The sequence below is a fragment of the Callospermophilus lateralis genome, chromosome 8, assembly GCF_048772815.1.
Source record: "Callospermophilus lateralis isolate mCalLat2 chromosome 8, mCalLat2.hap1, whole genome shotgun sequence".
Classification (NCBI taxonomy): Eukaryota; Metazoa; Chordata; class Mammalia; order Rodentia; family Sciuridae; genus Callospermophilus; species Callospermophilus lateralis.
In genome coordinates this window covers 69,483,086-69,496,382 of record NC_135312.1, presented here as the reverse complement: position 1 = coordinate 69,496,382, position 13,297 = coordinate 69,483,086, and the positions used below count along the sequence as shown (strand labels likewise).

The 13,297-nt window shown below is 38.5% G+C and overlaps 1 pseudogene; it reads right to left on the bottom strand.

Moving 5' to 3' along the window:
• Window positions 1–9,402, bottom strand: part of LOC143405707 (broad substrate specificity ATP-binding cassette transporter ABCG2-like) — a 69,999-nt pseudogene extending 60,597 nt beyond the window's left edge.
• Between the last annotated feature and the right edge of the window lie 3,895 nt (window positions 9,403–13,297).

Sequence of the window (13,297 nt, the reverse complement as noted above, 5' to 3'; positions counted from 1 at the left end):
CCCTCAAATATCTTGAAATCCCTAATCTCTTTGGGGGAAATGACATATTTCATGTTCAGACCACAAAATAAGTAGCCATTTTTTTATGAATGATCTGCATTACTTTTACTCCTTTTAAAACAGTTTCTAAATCATGTTTAATGATCAGCCTCTTCAAATCCCCCCACCTGCTTCCCAGTCAAGTTAGACACCATTAATGAACACTGATTTGGAGATTGATCAGCAGTAATGTTCTCACTTTTAAAATCTAGTCAGAACAAAAATTAATATATCTTCAGTAGAAATCAGAGTGGAGCAAAGTACTCCAGAGTATAAAAAAAAATTGCGTGTTCTTCACATTCAGGAAAAATGTCTTACCAACTAAAAAAAAAACAGGGTAGATGATTCACTGCTTTGTTAAGTATCTGATTAATTGACTGGAAAGTGTTCTGTGTGTATTGGGTGACATCCCTGTAGTATGGACATCCTTGTGAGATGCACAGTCAGAAAATGGATATAAGTATGCTTCAATCAAATTAAGAGAATTCCTGAGGGTAGTAAACAATCGGAGCAGAAGAAGATGATTATGGCAGTGTTGACTGTGCTAAGACCTAAGAAGTCAATTTTAGGCTGATTATTATCCTAAATATAAGAGGTGAATCTACTAGGAAGAATTAGGTGGAGGAAGAGAACTAAGGGCAGGGCTACTGCAGGGGCACAGGAGTGCACACAGCAGTCTGACTTCAGGCATTCAGAACTCTGGTGTGTATGCCAGTCCCTCTTTTGAATTGCTAGGCACATCAAGATGTGTTCTACAGTGGAATCAGTATCTATTCCAAGCACAGGATCAAAGCCAACAGCTATGTGCCCTCACATACTGATACCCAGGGAGGTTGATCCTATGATTGCATAGGTGTCATGAAATACAAAAGTCCCAGTGCAACTGCCCCACAGCACTCACATCTAGAATGATCTCATCTTTCTTGGACTGTAGCACCTGATCTTTAACAAATGAAACCAGTGCTGCCAGAGGCTGAGGTGATATGTACCATTCACTTTGTTTATTAACTGTGGAAACTCTGAATCACTGGACTATTGAGAGTGTGGTAAACTTGGATTCAGAAAATTCTTAATTCATTTGCTATCCTTCCTCCCCCAGTGTAAAGACCCACAAATGACTGGGTATGACTGGGGGTGTAGGTCAGTGCAAGTGGGGGTATTTAGCATGCATGAAGTCTTGGGTTCAATCATTAGTAATAACCCAAATTCACAATGCTTGGGCAAACTCTCAAAGTGCATTTGTCTACAGTTCTTAATGCATCTCCTTTATTAATATCTACCTAGAAACTGCTTCAGAAATGATCAGGAAAAGACTTTTTGTTTCCTAAGTTTTTATTGCCTAGAAAATTTCCCATGTTTTCAAGATATGTAGTCAAAAAAAGAGCAAGCCATCCTGAACGATTCAACCAGAAAAACAAATGTGAATATAGTAAGGCAAAGCATTTCAGAAGTCCCTTTGTTTGGCTTTCTTTGACAGTAAATCCCAGTGTTACAGAAAACATCAGAAGTGTAGAAACCCAAATGCCACAGTTACTATGTAGGGCACTGACTAGTTCCACATCCATTCAGGCAACACAATTATGTTGTGTCTACTATGTATGTACAACATACTATTTTAGGACATGGGATAGAGATGAGAGCAAATCCAGTAGATAAACAAATGGAAAAACAATGTCCTAGCCCCCTGGAGTTCACACTCTAGTCAAGGGAATGAGCACCTACAGGTGGCCAATTATTTTCTATTTCTCAAACACCATGAGCAGACAGAACTATGCTAATTTGTTTCAATAGAGTCTGGAGCTACACTCATGTCAAAAATTCAGTTAAGTCCTTCACCTTTCCTGTTCTCTCCATCTTCACCTCCACCCTTCTCTCAGCCCTCACAAGCCATTCCCCTCTTATTTTCTGCTTTACAGCATATGCCTCTCTCCTAAAACTGTAAAACCTTGCCAAGAAGACTGTGTCTTTCTGTAACCACTTCTCCCTCCTGCCCTTCTGCTGCACCCTGCACTACTATTAATTCAAGTTTCCATACTGGGTGGGAGGGTATGGATAAAAGACAAACAGACACACAAATAGAGAAAAAACTGGGGCCTGGTAGATCACTGTACGTTGATAGATAAATAGTGACCTTGAGCAGGCTCAGCAAATTCATTATATAGGTTTAAACAGCAAAAGGAACAATTGTGAGAAAGTTTCTTCAAGAAAAGCAAAACTGAAATTTTGAATACAAACAGCCCAATTAGAACCATTAGCTTACACCCCTAATTCTCTTCCCCCAGGCAGCTGGTATTTGAACCTAGGTCATGAACTGATAAATCCATGGCTAGTATGGAATTTCCCTTTGAACATGTTATCACTAAAGAAGCTCTGTAGTCTCAAATTGGCAACTTAGGCCCCTAGAGTTTCCAGGAAGGGCATCGTCTCTGAATCCACACAGTTCAAAGACCATAATTCATTTACTGCCCTTGACACCTTCTGAATCCCAAGTACTGATTCTACAACATGAAAAGACCCAAAGGATTCCTGTTGGATCTACTACACATTATGAGATCATGGTACACCCTTTGGTCTTGTTTTGCTTATAGTCAAAAGAGTTAAATGCCATTCTTGGGACATGGTCAATCTCTCTCTCTCTCTCTCTCTCTCTCTCTCTCTCTCTCTCTCTCTCTCTTCTCTCTCTACATACACACACACACACACACACACACACACACACACACACACAGAATTTTCACTTACTGTATCTCCATGTGCCCTCCAATGGAAGATGAGGAGGTTCTATATTGTCTCTGAATACTTCAATCAATCACAGCAAAAAAAATGCAGAGAAACTGATATAATTTTATAATTCTTCCATCAGACTAAAAGATTTCTATGAATAGAGGGCATATCTATAACTAGCATCTTCAACAACACCAAACACCTACTAGGATCCCTATTTGGTTGAATAAGAGAATATCCACCTTAGTTTTTTGAGCACATAATTAACTAGCAAGAAGGGATAAGTGAGGTAAATGAACACTCATACATTGTGTGCTTCATGGTTGTTTAACTTGCACATATTCAAAGCATGGTACCTTCTACCTCGTTCATCAAAAAATTTGTAGGGAAAATTATTTCATAATTACTGTGTTTCACAAAATGCTTGTCAGCTTTTCAGTAGTCAATCTATCTAATCATCTAGCAAAAGATCAAAGCCTTACATCCACTATTCCTCTCCCTATTCTAGTCAGGATTACTTAACCAACACAAGAGAAAGACAAAAAAGTAGGCAAGAGAGCAGGTATTGCTGCATGGACAGAGTTCCAGTCCTGCACAGCAGCCCTTGCCTCAGCCAAGTCAGCCCTTAAATCATTGCTAATTCTTTACCTCCAATGACTCAAAAATTTCTATGCTATTTTCTCAATTCTTTTATTTCTAAAGGGAGTTGGCTGGCATTAACTGAAAAGTGTAAAATCATATAAAATTATCAAGAAAATAGAACAAACATCAACTTACGTATAGATCTGCAGCCACACTGAGTCAAAAAAATTATTTTATATCCACTCTTCAGCCTTGAAAAGCCAGTTGAAGGTGCTTACTTTGACTAGGGATGATTATTTCCCTTATTACAGAAACAGAATTTATAGGCAATGGTATCTGAGCAAAGCCAAATTACATCATGACTCCATAGAAGGGAAGCAGAGGCTCACAAATATCAGAAAAATGCTGACACTCCTAAGGCCAGCATCTGTGAACTCATAGAGGTACCTCAAAGTAATAGGTTCTATAATAACACTCATCTCCTTTCTGCTGTAGATCTCACTTCAGCACCACACTTTGAATTCTGATTATGTTTCTGGATAAAAAGAATAAAATTAAGTTACAATTATTAGGTACTCTATAAACTACATAACATCAGTGAGATTGTAGGGATCTTAGGTTGTAGGGATGAGATTGTATATGTTCCATCTGTTTTCATTATAGTAATAAGTAAATTGTTATAGAATGTGAAAAATCATAGACCATTCATTTAAAACCGGTCTATTTAAAAAGAAAAGTACTTTAACAATATGCTCTCATTTCAACCTCCTTGTTGTAGACTCTAAAGGACATAAAGTGTGCAAGTACCTAAAACCAATCTGTTTCAGAATGCTCATTTGAGTAGTGAAATAGAAACACATTCTGTTTCACTGTTTGGAAAGATCAGTTATATTATGTACCCAAAATCAAAAAACAATAAACTATCCTGGTGTGATGGCACAAGCTTGTAATCCCATCAGCTCAGGAAGATGAGGAACAAAGATCCTCAGTTCTAGGTTACACTCAGCAAATTAGCAAGCCCCTTACAACACAAGGAGATCCTATTTTAAATAATATGTGAAAAAGAGCTGGTCTGGACATGTGGCTCCATGGGTAAGTGCCATGGGTTCAATTCCCAGTACAAAAAAAAAAAAAAGAGCAATAAATTATACCACCAGGCCTATTTCAACAAAAACATGTGGTTGACACATGAAAAACTAAATGGCACATTAATTTGCCAGTTTCTCAAAGATTGATACACATGGTACAATCACTTTTACAAAGGGATTGTTATTTCAGTTCCTTTCAAAGTTAAACATACACTTAAGAGATTATCTCACTTTTACTTTATACAAAAGAAATGAAAGCATTTGTTAATATGTCTAAAGATTTGAACACAAATATTCATAGAGTTTATTGGTAATACATAAAACCTGGAATTTCATTGTAGGTCAATAAAGTGATCCTTTAAAAGATCATGCACAAGAAGAGCGAGGCTGGAGGCATTTCTGTTCCAGACCTTAAACTATACTACAGAGCAATAGAAACAAAAACATCATGGTATTGTACCTGTAGGCCAATGTTACAGAAGAGAGGACACAGAACCTAACCCACATAACTACAGTTATCTTATATTAGACAAAGGTGCCAAAAACATACACTGGATAAAAGAGCACCTCTTCAAAAAATACGGCTGGGAAAACTGGAAATCCACATATAATAAAATAAAATTAAACTTCTATATTTTACCATGCACAAAACTCAACTAACTCAAAGTGGATAAAGGACCTAGTAATTAAACCAGAGACCCTGCACCTAATGAAAGAAAAACTAGGCCCAAATCTCCATCATGTCGAATTAGGCCCCAACGTCCTTAGTAAGACTCATATAGTGCAAGAAACAAAATAAAAAATCAATAAATGGGATGTATTAAAACTAAAAAGGTTCTTCTCTGCAAAAGAAACAATCAGTGAGGTGCCTAGTGAGCCTACATCTTAGGAGCAAATCTTTGCCACAAGCACATTGAATAGAGCACTAATCTCTAGGATATATAAAGCACTCAAAATCTTAACAGTAAAAAAACAAATAACCCAATCAATAAATGGGCCAAGGACCTGAACACACACTTCTCAGAAAGGATATACAATCAAGCAACACACATATGAAAAAAATGTTCAATATCTCTAGCAATTAGAGAAATGCAAATCAAAACTAGTCTTAAGATTTCATCTCACTCTAGTCAGAATGGCAGCTATCAAGAATACAAACAATAAGTGTTGACTAGGATGTGTGGAAAAAGGCGCACTCACACATTGCTGGTGGGACTGCAAATTGGTGCAACCACTCTGGAAAGCAGTATGCAGATTCCTTGGAAAACTTGGAATGGAACCAATATTTGACCTAGCTATCCCACTCCTCACTTTATACCCCAAGGACTTAAAAACAGCATCTTACAGGGACACAGCCATACCAATGTTTATAGCAGTACAATTCACAATAGCTACATTGTGGAACCAACCCAGATGCCCTTCAGTAGATGAGTGGATAGGAAAACTTTGGTATATATACACAATGTAATATTACTCAGCATTAAAAGAGAATAAAATCATGGCATTTGCAGGTAAGTGGATGGAGTTCGAGAATATATTGCTAAATGAGGCAAGACAATTCCTAAAAACCAAAGGCCAAATGTTTTCTTTGATATGAGGATGCTGACTCATAATGGCAATGGTGGAGAGCATGGGAGGAATGGAGGAACTTTAAATAGGATAAAGAGGAGGAAGGGTAAGGGAGGTGGGAAGGGGATAGGAAAGATGGTGAAATGAGTTAGACATCATTACCCTAAGTACTTATATGAAGACACGAATGGTGTGAAAATAGTTTGTGTACAATCAGTGACTTGAAAAATTGTGCTCTATATGTACAATATGAAATGAATTACATTCTGCCATCATGTATGACAAATTAGAATAAATAAATAATTTAATTTTAATAAAAGGTCATGCACATACTTGATACCTGATAGTATCCTTTTCTCAGTTATTTTCTGTTTAAACAGGAAGCCTCTCTTCTCTTTTACATGATAACAGATGTTGTAGAAACATAACACAGGCCCTTTCTGGTCATTGGAGGTGGTCCCAAGGAAGCCATCACATTTTATTGGGAGTAAGTCGATTGAAAATGAGTCCTTATTGGCAGACATTCGCAGAGTTATGTTTTTCTGTAGAGGGAAAACCAATAGTAAGTTGATAGTTCAGGTAATCAAGATTTTAAACACCAGATAAGAGCACATTTAAACCAAGTATCTTCTAAACTGTGCCGCAGTGAGTAGGTTCTTTCCCAAAGAACAGCCCACATGATTGTGATAAGAACAACATTAGAACCTATAATCAGAGGCAGATACAAATTAGAATACTGGCATTCCAGTTAAATATCACATTTCCAAATTCAGAGGTCCTAAAAAGTAAAAATTATGAAAATTATGAAAAACCCAGAAAGGAAGTGAAAGGCAGATGATAGTTATATCTTGTCTGACTTGAAATTCACACTATGATACAACTTCACTTCAGGAATAGCCTACATGATCATCATGCGGCTCCTGTATTTTTTTTTAATATTGGAGTTTATAATATTTTGAGTACAAAAGGAGCTTAGTACAGCAGTCAAGAGCTGGAAAGATCTTTCTGAATTTATAGTTTCAACTTGTACATCTCTGGTTGTTGCGCACCTTCAATTATCTAAAACTATCTAAATTATCTAAAACTATCTAAATTATCTAAACTCCAACATTGTTTTGTACTGACATTATTATTTATTTAATGGGGATACATATGAAAATGATTAAGTAAATCAAATGAATAGTTAAACGCTCAAGGCCTTAAAGAAAAATCAAATATTAAGTTAATGTGAAGTGAAAAATGTTTCATTGGAGAGTTACAAAAGGCTCCTTAAATCAATTCAGAATAAGACTTGGTGCTGAACTGAGGTTGTTAAATAGGTTTGAAATACTAACTGCAATAATTAGAGTTTTCATTTGTGAAATCCAAAATCATCCATGAAGAACTTTCTCTTTGCCTATGGAGGACAGCTGCTCCATCCTGCTGAGAAAAACCACTGAAGCAGACAGAACATGAGAAAGAGCATGTGAAAAGTCTCTGATGAGAGCAACAAAGCCACAGGAGTGGAGAAACCAAAATCCCAGAAAGTAGGAAGAGAACTGAACAATCCCAGCACCTCATGCCTTTTCCTCTCCAGGTATTTGGAAATGCAAACTTTATACACAAAGGGGCAACATTGGGATCAGGCAGGAAAAGGCTGCTAGAGGCATCTTCCAGAAGCCCTTAATACATCTGAGCAAATATCTCAGCAGTCTTTAAGCCAGGGAGACAAAAATTGGACAGCTGGGCCTGCAGTGGTGATAAGGTTACCTAAGAACCCAAGCTTTAGTGATCCCAGAAGCATTATTGCCTGGGAATAAGGGAAAAACCAAAATAGACCATTCTCTGCTTAATCGGGGTCATCTGCTCAGAAGTTGCTAGAAGAAAGTTACATCCACTTTCAAAGAAGATATCAGCCAAGTGTGCTGGCACACACTTGTAATTATGGGATTCAGGAGGCTGAGGCAGAAGATCACAAGTTTAAGACAGCCTCAGCAAATTAGTGATGCCCTAGGCAATATAGTGAGATGCTGTCTCAAAATAAATAAATAAATAGGGCGTGGATGTGGCTCAATAGGTAAGAATCCTGGATTTAATCCCTGGTAACAAACACCAAAAAAAAAATCATTGCACAAACTTTTAATCAAATATTCCCAGGCATGCCAGAATACAGGAGCTAAAGTTCCAAATCAGAATATAAAGAAAGACCCACAGGTGAAACACACTGGAGTTATCAAACACTGACATTAAAACCATTTATTAATATGTTCAGGAAAACATAGTTTATCACCAAATAAACAGACCTTTAAAAAGTAAATTAAAAACTCCAGTTAGATGTGATGATACAAATCACTATAACCAGGTACAAAGGGGACTCAGGTAGAAAAGGTGGTCAGGAAAGTGCACTCCAATGAGACTGTTGAGCTGTCACTGAGGGAGGCCATCTGGAGGAGCAATGCTGAGCTGAGCACTACTGTACAAAACCAGCAAAGAGGCCAGAAGGCCTGGTGTGTGATGGAGGGCAAGAAGAGAGGAGCTAAGGTCAGAGGAAGGACAGCTGAAGCAGAGCCCATAAGTAATTTGACTTGGACTAGAAATGAGAATGAGAGGTACCAAGAAGTTCTGGGTAAAGGAATGGCATAATTTAACTATTTTTACCACTCTGACTTTTATCAGAGGTAGGGATGGAGCAAGGAGATCATATGAGAGGCTACTGTAATAATCCAAGAGCCAGGGGACACTGTTATGAACCCTCCTCTGTCATAAGATCTTAGAAGTCTTCTTTCTCTGTGTGTGTGCTGCCACAGTACAATATCACTCAAGAACTCCAAGAACAGAAAGAGCACCAGGTTTATCAGACACAACATACCAAGAACACACCACCTGAAGAACTCTCTCCTGGCCCAGTAGAAAATGCAGGTGCGGATGGGAAATGCACAGAGCTTCAAGAGGAGGAGAACCTCATTTACCAGCAAGGACCCAACTGAACAGAGGATTTGTAAGGGTTCTTTATGAATTTAACTTGTTCCAAACTATCCCAGCCCATGATCAATTTGGGGACTTAAAAAAAGGGGTAGGAATGTGGCTCAGTGGTAGAGTGCTTGCCTCTCATGCATGAGGCCCTGAGTTCAATTCCCATCACCAACACAAAAAAGAAATTTAAAAAAATAATACAATACATAATAAAGATTGATGTTATGGCCCTTGGAAACTAGAGAAAAACTCATGTAAATGTAAAAGGAAACCCCTTTGTATTCAATAAGAGGAGTAGGTAACAAGACTCAGGGGAGGGGTATCTGAGGCAGTTAGGAAGACATCACTGGCAGATGCCCTGGGAAGTCCTCACCTTTTGTCTACTTTCTGCATCAAGCTGATCCCATGCTACTGGCACAATCTTTAGACCTTCTTTGGCTCCTCTCATTCAGTGCTTCCTCTTTCTTCGAAAAATTTCCATCCAGTGTGTTTAGTGGGAGATTACAAGACTTGTTACCTTCTAGAAACATCTATTTTACCTTCTACATGGATTGAATTGTATTACCTAATGCTAACTGAGCCTAAGAACTAAATTCCAGACAGACTCTGCTCTAAATAGCAGCAAGGTCTTCTCCAGTCACAAATCCAAGAAATTGAGGTAGTAATCCATAAAGTATAGGAAAACTGGTTCAACAGTTTCCCTGATGAAGTAGAAATTTCATTCCCTTCTTGTTAAAACAAACTTAACCATAGATGGGAGCAGAAGGTAGCATAGCGATTTTTCTCTGTACTTATCACACCCATTCCTGGCTTAAACGACTGCTACACTACTAACTTTAAATATGATCCACTGAATATTTTCTCTCTATAAATAAATTTACTGGGTAACTCAAACTCAGGGATCTACTCTTCTCAGCCTCCTAATGAGTGGAGAGAAGGAGTACTCATCTGTATGGGTTTTGTAGGATTATGGTGCATGACTGACTTTGAATATATATTAATATTAATAGCAATATATATTAGTAACTGTAGAGGTGTACATTAAGTAGGAGAGATATACAGTATAAGAATAAAATTATACAAGACATTATTTTAAAAAGAAAAAATTATGGGAACAAAATCATCTAGCCATCAATTTTTGGTTCACATTCTGAAGTGAACTCAGCATTGATTAGTTAAAGAATAGATGAAGATCTTGTAGGTCTAGAGAGCCTATAGACACAGGTAGGGAGACCATTTGGGCTCTTTCATTTTCATTGAAACCTTTCAATCCTAGCTTCCTACCCCAGAGTGTATGGTTCATTTTTAACATAATATAAATCTTCCTCCCTCCTTGATCCTGTCTTCAACTGCTACCAAACTCATATCAAAAACTGTCAGCATACTGTTTGAAGTCAGAGATAAACCAATTACCCTCATCTAATAGTTGCACATTGTAGATGTCTAAGAAAATGTTACACCAAACACTTACCTATGTTTAATTAGTGTGGGTCAATTGAAAACTATATACATATATTTTTTAAACTAATGACAAACTCATTTATAGTCTATTTAAAGAACATGATGCCCACCTATCCCTCTATAAAATCCTGGTTTATTCCCAAATAAGATCCAGCCATCAACAATAGCATGTGGGACCACAGGGTCTTATCATTCAAGTGAGTCCTGTAACACTTAGAGTAAGGACAGTTACAACTCCAAAAATCCTCCTTAGGAAGTGCCCTTAGAACATACACTACAGCATACATATGGATCGCACTGAGGGTGCTCTCCATTGCCATTCCTCTGTCTCTTCTGCATGCCTAGGTGACTGACACACACACACACACAACATATTGCTCAAAAATAACTGCCATGAAAACAGACCACAGATCAATGGTACAGAATAGAAGACTCATAAACAAAACCATTCAGAAATACTCAAATAATCCTTTTAGACAAAGATGCAAAAAACATGCATGGGAGCATGGACAGTCTTTTAAAAAAATGGTTCTTGGAAAGCAGGTTATCCATATATAGAAGAATGAATATACAGTAGAATGGATATAGAAGCATGAAAATGAAACAGCATCCTGTCATTATGTACACATAAAATGCAACAAAATGGAGAAAAAAAGTTTTAAAATAATAAAAAGTAAACACCAGGAAAAGCTTCTCTCATGAACCAGCTTCAGAGGAAATAACTGATCATTCTCTCTCTCTAATGGCCTACAGGATACACATTTTATGTACAGAGGGCCTTTCAGTTCACCTGTGTCTATTGCAATGTGCTCCCTCAGGCAATGTTCTACTCTAGGTGGTAGTTTACTTTATCTTTCACATGCTCACTTCAAATGCTTCATGGGTGCCTAAAGATATTAAGTTCAGAAACAGGTTTGCACACATGTGCTTGTATTTTAATACATGTTATGTAAAGTAATGTGTTCCCCAAGTGAACTCCTGAATAATGTCCAGGGCCCTGGAACAAATAAGCCCAGTAAACACACTTGTTGCTATGAATCTGTATATTTTTTTGAAAAAGGAATGAATAAACAATTAATATATATACACACACACACACATGTTCACATGTTGCTTTGTATACACAACATTTTAAAACTTATCTACAATTTAGTTTTTGGACTGAATTTTTTGCATCATTTGAATATTTTCAGTATTGTTTTTAGTAAGTGTTGTAAATAGTTGGTTAATTTTTACATTTAATCATCAAAATGGAAATATTTCCATAAAAATTCTGAAAGAGACCTCAAGAACTCTGTAGCAAACTACCCAAATTGATGAGCAAAATATCCTAGGAATAAGAAAAATAATTGCTTCACCAATCCCTTTAAAGTATTAATGCTAATAAATATTTCCCCCACCAGCAGTAATTCCCATGCTCAGGAAAGTTTTCCTTCTTCAATATTAACTCTCCTTATCTTCACACATTTGAGAACAGGCAAGAGTGTTATCTTAACTGACCTGTGCAGGGTGGACTCCCTACCAGACCCAGAATCAGTTGCACTGACACATCGTTGTCTGAAAAAAATTCTGTATGGACTGTTTTTATTTCCTACTCTCAAATCAAACTGCCAAGGGTACAAACTCAGCCATGTCATTTAAGCTGTGTGCTCTTTTCTAAAAAAAAAAAAAAAAACGTGCACCCAATACCTACCCATCTTTCCTGGCACACAAACTTGTTCACTTAATAGTAGTTCAAATGACCAAGGGCACAAATTTCTGCTGAGAGGCATAGCATAAAACTGATGGATATAAAGCACAGATATGGAGGTCAAAGGGAGTCAGCTTTAACTTCCATACAGGCCATGAAACATCAGCTTCTAGTCCACAAGGCCATCAAGCATCTGTACTGTTGTAGAAATCCTCAAGCATTTCCCTCAGTCCCCTGGCTCCTTTCCTCTGCCTTCCTTTCCCTCCCTCCCCAGTGGAGGTCTAAGTGCTTCCCCTCTCTCCTGCACTCTGATGAAGCTGTCTGTGGGGTTGAGGACAGTGCCCACAGCCTCCACTGATCCCTTCCCAGATGGAGATGACCCCACCACTCCCTCTACCCAGAGGAGAAACACTCACCTAGTGGGAAGGTGCTAGTAGCCCCTCTCAGGGCTGTGGGCAGCAAACTGGACCTCTAGTAGATAGCCTGGACTGGACTTTGGTACAGGAGACTCAGGCTGTGGGGCTAGCATGCCCACGGCCACCTCTCCCTGAAGTATGTTCCCTGGGTCAGGGCGGGGGCAGAAGGCAAAAGGTGTGGCACCAACTGATAGACTGTGGTAAGCCTCTGTTTTTAAGACACCAAACCTCAGGGACCACTTCCCTGCTGCGGAGTCCAGTTCATGGAGAAGACTGTCCCTGACCACACAGGGACAAACCAAAATCCCCACCTCTGGTGCTTTTTCAAAGGAACAGAAGCAATTCGCTCTGGTGGGTACTTCCAAGGCTGATGGACCCCTCATGTGACTGGATGGGTTTGGCACTGTTGCGCTCACTGTCCCTGAGCACTAGGAGTTCTGACACCTAGGCTTTTGCTCTCACACTTCACCCATCCCAAGGGCAAGAGGTGATTTCTGGTCAATGAATTTGGGACAAATTAGATGGTTGTGTCCCAGGGCCCAATACATCAGGAACTGAATCTAAAGGGATGAAGGGTTTGAATGAAAGTATTCCTGTGGATGGTTTCAATGTTTTCATACTGCTGAAATAACTATTTCTCTGCATTAGTTTGAGACAGGAAACCCTAGAAAGTGATAGCATGGGTTCAGGAGAAGCTCTGGTTACCAGGTTCTGTGAGCAAGTACTGCCATCCTAGCATTCAACCCCTGCCTCTGGCCTTAGAAAGTAGCACCTGC